This window comes from Nicotiana tabacum, chromosome 22 (genome assembly GCF_000715075.1).
Source record: "Nicotiana tabacum cultivar K326 chromosome 22, ASM71507v2, whole genome shotgun sequence".
Classification (NCBI taxonomy): Eukaryota; Viridiplantae; Streptophyta; class Magnoliopsida; order Solanales; family Solanaceae; genus Nicotiana; species Nicotiana tabacum.
The window spans coordinates 108,081,401-108,088,532 of record NC_134101.1 but is presented as its reverse complement, the minus strand read 5'-3'; the positions used below and the strand labels follow the sequence as shown (position 1 = coordinate 108,088,532).

Here is a 7,132-nt window from a genome sequence, read left to right as displayed (position 1 = left end):
AGCTGCTACATCAACTACAGGTTCCTAGACTGTCTCAGCTTCTTTCTCGGTCGCATTCTGGATGTTATTTTCTTCCTGGGCAGGCTGGACTGGCACCTCCGTCATTTTCATTGACTCATCCAGCTCAATGGGCACTGGTATAAGTGTCTCAGCTTGTCTAGTTTCTCGAGCTCTCTCTTGCTCTACATCCAGATCTCTGCCATTACGTAGACTTACCGCCATCAGCTGCTTTGGGCCTTGATCTTTTGGATTTATCTGGGTGTCTGCATGTAGTGTCCCATGAGGACGATTGTTCAGAGACATAGAAATTTGGCCCACCTGCACTTCAATATTCTTGATTGCTGCATCATGTGCATCCACTTTCTCATTAATCTTTGCATTAGACCTAATAACCTGCTGCATCATTGCATCAAGTCTAGCAAACCCATCTTCTTGCCTTCCACCATGCTGCTGCTGAGGAGGGTGATACCCCTACTGCTGATTCTGATTATTATATCCCTGTGGCCTTGGGTAAGGTGCCATATTGTTAGGGGGTCTCATACCTCCCATGTTTCCATTGTTGAACTGTGGATGGACTGGCCTGTATTGCTGATTTTGCTGGCCCCAATTCTGACCACCCTGTCTCTGGCCTCCATAATTAGACACATAATTCATGTCTTCAGGGTAGTGGTGATGATCATGTTCTGCATTCCATTGGTTACCGATTGGCTGACTAATGCAAGATGCGCACAAGCCCCCATTGGTAGTATCTACGATATGTACCTGCTACTTCTGTCCTGACTCTTCCACCTTTTTGGTGAGTATACTCATCTGTGTCAATAAGGTGGTTATATTTTCAGCCATAGAGTTGGATGGATCTAAGGGCACTGAGTGAACCACTAGAGTGATAGGTGCATTCTTGGTTGTCCATCCCGAATTTTGTGTCATCTTGTCAAGCAGACTCTGGCCTTCTCTCCATGTTTTGCTCAAAAATGCTCCACCAGCTGAAGCATCAATAATGTTCTTCACGCTATCTGACAATCCCATGTAAAACCGTTGCCCCAACATTAGATCTGGAATACCATGGTGCGGGCATATAACCAGCATCCCTTTAAAGCGCTCCCATGTTTCATGCAGTGTCTCCATTGGTCTCTGTTTAAAACTCAAAATTTCATCAATTTGTTGAGCAGTCTTATTGGGTGGGTGGAACTTGTTATGAAATTGCCTGACTAACTCATCCCATGTTGTTATAGAATTTATGGGAAGTGAGTTTAGCCAAGTTTAGGCAGCTCCTGTCACTGAGAATGGAAACAATAACAGCTTGATTGCTTCAGGAGTTACGTTGGGCTGCTTTTGGGTTTTGCAGATAGAGAAGAAGTTCTTCAAGTGTTGCTGAGGATCTTCGACTTGCGACCCCGAAAATAGTCCCTTGTTCTGCAACAAGTGCAGCATGTTATTCGTAATTTGGAATGACTCAGCCTGTATCTGCGGAATTACAATGGTTGTGGACAAATTTTCAGCTGTGGGTTGTGCCCAGTCATAGAGAGCAGCCTCTGGCACTATTGGTACCGCTGGGTTTTCCTCGTGATCCTCCATGACTGTTTCAAATTGTGCAGTTGTTGGTTGTTGTTTGTTTTTCCGATTGGCCCGATTCAAGGCCTTGAAAACTTTCTCGGGATCTGATAATGCTTCAAATACTTCACCAGGTCTCGATGAGTTTCTAGGCATGCACATGTGCAACCAAGTCAACAAACATTAAAATTTCAATGTAAAAATTGGGTATAGAGAAAAAATGACTACAATAAGAATTTTTGTACTTCTTTCAATTGTAATTGATAACACCGTTAATTCCCCGGCAACGGCGCCAAAATTTGAGCACGCCCAACTATGCCTTATAAAATGACAATGCGGATGTTGCAAATATAACCTGAGTATTTATGCCCAGAGTCGAATCCACAGAGAATTAACCTATCAATTACTTTCGTTGGACTTACTAAATTCTTTAGAATCAACTTCCCTAAACGTTGTGAATAACAGTTGATGGTATATTTAATAACTAAGATTGAAAGTCAATAAACAGTTGTAAACTAAATAAGCTTAAGTTGTGAACAATAATGAGAAGGTTCTAAGGTAGTGATTTCCCCTATTGATGGAATCCCTTCAGTTTATGTTTCATATAGATTTACCAACACATCTCTATCAACCATGAACACTCTTTTTACCGTGAATCTCTCCCGAGTAATCACGATAATTTACTAGACGCACTCTCCCGAGATACGCGAGCTGTCTTTGTTTATTACAGTTCACTTTAGATTGCACCCAAGACTTCGTTATCCCTAATCCCGCCTTTAAACCCGCAGTTATAGATCCCTCTTATACTTTGGGAGTGATGTTTTTCAACAATCACCTAAATATGCACTCTCTCCCGAGTTATGCACACTAATTAGGCACAGCTAATTGAGGATCCTGTCAATTAACTACAACAAACACGTAGTTGAACAAATAGATATTAAACTGGCACACTATATTAACATAATCAAGAAGTTCATCCTTCAATAGGTTCCATCAAAACCCTAGACAAAGGATTTAGCTACTCATAACAATGGGTAAATAAACTATGAAAATATTCATGATCAAAATTGCAAGAAAAATAAAGAGAAGAAGAAAATATGATGTTTTGGGTGATCTCTCACACTTGTTTCTCTTGCCAAAGTACTTTCTAAAACATTACATGCCTCCCTTGGACGAGTTCTATTGTTTAATATAGGGTTTTGGGCTAAAAATCCTGTGTTTTGCACTTCAGTCCCTCAATTTTCCGCTTCCTGCCATGGTCCTACCGCGGTTACGCCAGGACCGCGGCCAACTAGCCTCCCAGAATCCACAACAGCCTTCTGCCGCGGCCTGACCGCGGTTACGCCGGGACCGCGGCAGTCCATCTCCAGTTCTGGTTTTGCTGCCTTCGCGTGGTGCACTTAGCGGATATTGTAAGATTGGCCTCTTTTTCTCCGTAATTGATCCCAAAAGTACTCCATAGACTTATTTTATTGTATATAGCCTGCAAAGCATGAAAAGCACTAATCAGAGCATTTTGTTATCACTTTTTACCATAAAAACTATACAAGAAGGTGGTTCTTTAGGGCCTAATTATAGTCCAATTCACCTATTATCAGTCGCACTCCTCGGATTTTGGGGCGTGACAGTTATAGTGAAAACACGTATCCATTTTCACGCATTGATGACTTATTTGATTAGCTACAAGGTGATAGAGTGTTCTCAAAGATCGATTTGCGGTCAGGTTATCATCAGTTGAAGATTCGGGATCTGGATATTCTGAAGACTGCCTTCAAGACTCGGTGTGGTCACTATGAGTTCCTCGTGATGTCATTTGGGATAACCAATGCCCCAACATCATTTATGCACCTGATAAATCATGTATTCCAGCTATATATTGATTTATTTGTTATTGTGTTTATTGACGACATTTGGTGTACTCCCGCAGTTGGGACGATCATGAGCAACCCTGAGGATCGTGCTCTAGACCTTGTAAGAGAAGAAGTTATATGCAAAATTCTCAAAGTGTGAATTCTGGCTTGATTCGGTAGAATTTTTGGGTCATATGGTGTCAAGTGAGGGGATCAAGGTTGATCCAAAGAAGATTGAAGTAGTGTAGAGTTGGCCCAGACCGTCTTTGGCCACTGAATTTTGGAGTTTGCTTGGTTTGGCTGGGTATTATCATCATTTTGTAGAGGGCTACCTTTAACCAGATTTACCCAGAAGGGTGCTCCTTTTAAATGGTCCGAGAAGTGTGAGGCTAGCTTTCAAAAGCTCAAGACTGCTTTGAATACAACTACAGTGTTGGTGTAGCCTATGGGCTCGGGGTCTTATACTGTGTATTGTGATGCGTGATGTATTAGCCTTGGTGTAGTGTTGATGTAAGACGGTAGGGTGGTTGCTTATGCATCTCGGTAATTGAAGACCTATGAGAAGAATTTTCCAGTCCATGACATGGATTTGATAGCCATTGTCCATGCATTGAAGATCTGGCGGCATTATTTATATGGTGTCCCTTGTGAGGTCCTTACCGACCACCGGAGTCTACAACATCTGTTCAAAAAGAAAGATCTTAACTTGTGACAGCGGAGGTGGTTAGAGTTTCTTAAAGACTATGGTATCACCATCTATTTCATCCCGGGAAGGCCAATGCACTGATCGATGCCTTGAGTTGAAAGGCGAAGAGTTTGGGCAGTTTAGCATATCTACCGGCAGTAGAGAGGCTATTGGCATTAGGTGTTCAGGCCTTAGCCAACAAGTTTGTTATATTGGATGTTTCGCCTAGTAAAGTTCTTGCTTGCGTGGTTTCTTGATCTTCCTTGTATGATCATATTATAGAGCATCAGTATGACGACCCCTATTTGCTTGTCCTCAAGGACACATTTCAGCACGGCGATGCCAAGGAGTTTCTATTGGAGATGATGGAGTGTTACAAATACAGGTCCGATTATGTATGCCCAATATGGATAGGCTACGTGATTTGATTCTTCAAGAGGCCCACAGTTCGCGATACTCCATTTATCTGGGTGTTGCTAAGATGTATCAGGATTTGAGGAATCACTATTGGTGGAGGAGGATGAAGAAAGACATAGTGGAGTATGTAGCTTGGTGCCTAAATTGTCAATAGGTGAAGTATGAGCATCAATGGCCGGTTGGTTTGCTTCAGCGGCTTGAGATTCCCGAGTGAAAATGGGAGTCTGTTACCATGGACTTCGTTGTTGGTCTCCCACGGACTCAGAAGAAATTTGATACAGTATGGGTGATTGTGCATAGGTTGATCAGGTCGGCTCATTTCATTCCGGTAGTGACTAACTATTCTTCAGAGTAGTTGGTTCAGGTTTATATCCACGAGATTGTCCGACTTCATGGCGTATCGGTATCCATCATCTCTGACCAGGGTATGCAGTTGACATCGCATTTTTTGGAGAGCTGTACAGCGTGAGCTAGGCACACAGGTTGAGTTGAGTACAACATTTCATCCTAGAAGGACGGACAGTCCGAGCACACCATTCAGATATTGTAGGATATGTTTTGCGCATGTGTTATGGATTTCAGGGGTACTAAGGATCAGTTCTTATCACTTTTGGAGTTTGCCTACAACAATAGCTATCAATCGAGTATTTAGATGGCTCCTTATGAGGTCTTATATGGGAGAATATGTCGTTATCTAGTTAGGTGGTTTGATCCGGGAGAGGCTAAGTTGTTAGGCACAGATTTGGTTCGAGATGCCTTGGGGAAGGTCAAGATGATACAGGATCGGCTTCGTACAACCCAATCTAGACAGAAGAGTTATGCAGATCGGAAGGTTCGCGATGTTGCATTCATGGTTGGAAAGCGAGTCTTGCTCCAGGTTTCACCCATGAAGGGTGTGATAAGGTTTGGGAAGAAGGGAAAGTTGAGCCCTAGGTATATCGGACCTTTTGAGATCCTTCAGAGGATTGGTGAGATGGCCTACAAGCTTGCACTGCCTCCTAATTTATCTGCGGTTCATCCGGTATTGCATGTATCTATGCTCCAGAAGTATTAGGTGATATGTCTCATGTTTTAGACTTCAGCATAGTCCAATTGGACGAGGATGTGACTTACATTGAGAAGCCTATGGCTATCTTGGACAGACAGGTCCGGAAGTTGAGAGAAAAGAGCGTTGATTCAGTAAAGGTTCAATGGAGGGTTCATCCTGTCGAGAGGCGACCTAGGAGACTAAGCACGACATGAGGAGTCATTACCCTCATCTATTCACCACTTCAGGTATGTACTTATGCACGTTTGAGGACGAACGTTTGTTTTAAGAGGGGGAGAATTTAAGAACCCGGTCAGTTGTTTTGGGTAATTACACCGCGTTACCTCTTTTTATGCTTCACACATGTGTGTTTATGATTTTATGACTTGCGGGGTTCGTTAGTTTTATTCCGGGAAGCTTTCGGGTGGATTCAGACTCTTTCATTCTTGACTTAGAAGTTTAAAATAGAAATGTTGACCCAACTTTAACTTTTGTGAAAACGACCTCAGAACTATGTTTTGATGTCTCTCATAGCTTCTTATCATGATTTCAGACATGGACGTATGCCCGAAGTTGATTTCGGAAGTCCGTAGGTTGATTTGTGTTGATTTGCCGAAATTTGGCAATTTGAAGTTGAAAGGTTTGACTTTAGGTTGACTTTTAGCCATCGAGCTCTAAATTTGATTTTGGTACTTGGAATAGGTCCGTAATTGTATTTGGAACTTGCCTGCAAAATTTGATGTCATTTGGAATTGATTTGATATGATTCTGACATTTAGTTGTAATTCTAGAAATTTTGAACCTTAGTTTGAAATTCATGCGTTTTAGAGTTCAATTCATAGTTTTAGATGTTATTTTTGTGTTTTGATCGTGCAAGCGAGTTAGTATGATATTTTTATACTTGTGTAGATGTTTGGTTTGGAACCCCGAGGGCTCGGAGAAGTTCCGGACATGTATCGGAATGGTTTTGAACTTAAAATGAATTGCTGGTGTGTTGGTGCTTAGTTATCGCAATTGTGAGCACCACCCTCGTGATTGCGAAGGTGATGGTAAAAGGGAAGATGTGGCAAATGCGACTTCCCCTTCACATTTGCGAAGGCAATAGGATTTTGGCTATTTTCGTAATTGTGAACAATTTTTCCCTGTTAGGTCCCGCTTCGCAATTGCAAAGCCTCTATCGCAATTGAGATAATTTTTGAGGCTATCAGGGTTCGCAAATGCGAGCCCTGTTCCGAAATTGTGAGCCCTTTATCACAAATGCAACATCTACAACTGCTAAAAAGGTTGGAGACAGGATTTTTAAAAACATTCTCTAATTTTTGAACCGCAGACTCGGTAGGAGGCGATTTGGAGAGAGGAATTTCATCTACAAACTTTGGGTAAGTGATTCTAATCCATTTTTAATCATATTCCATCAATATATCTTAGATTTTAACATCAAAATAATGTGAATTAAAGTGAAACTTTATCAAGTTTTTGGAAAATAAGAAATTAAGTTTTGAGAGTTGATTTGGACTCGGATTTTGAAGCTAATCGCATATATGAATTTGTGGGGTCATGAGTAGTCGGAATCTACCATTGGACCCCGGTTTTGACCAGGCG

The 7,132-nt window shown here is 41.8% G+C and overlaps 1 non-coding gene across 1 annotated transcript; it reads left to right on the top strand.

Annotated features, from left to right (window-relative positions):
* Positions 1 to 1,057: 1,057 nt before the first annotated feature.
* On the top strand, positions 1,058 to 1,164 carry LOC142176829 (small nucleolar RNA R71). The gene has a single exon (XR_012705636.1). It is a non-coding gene; the product is annotated as a small nucleolar RNA R71 (small nucleolar RNA).
* The last annotated feature ends 5,968 nt before the right edge of the window (positions 1,165 to 7,132 follow it).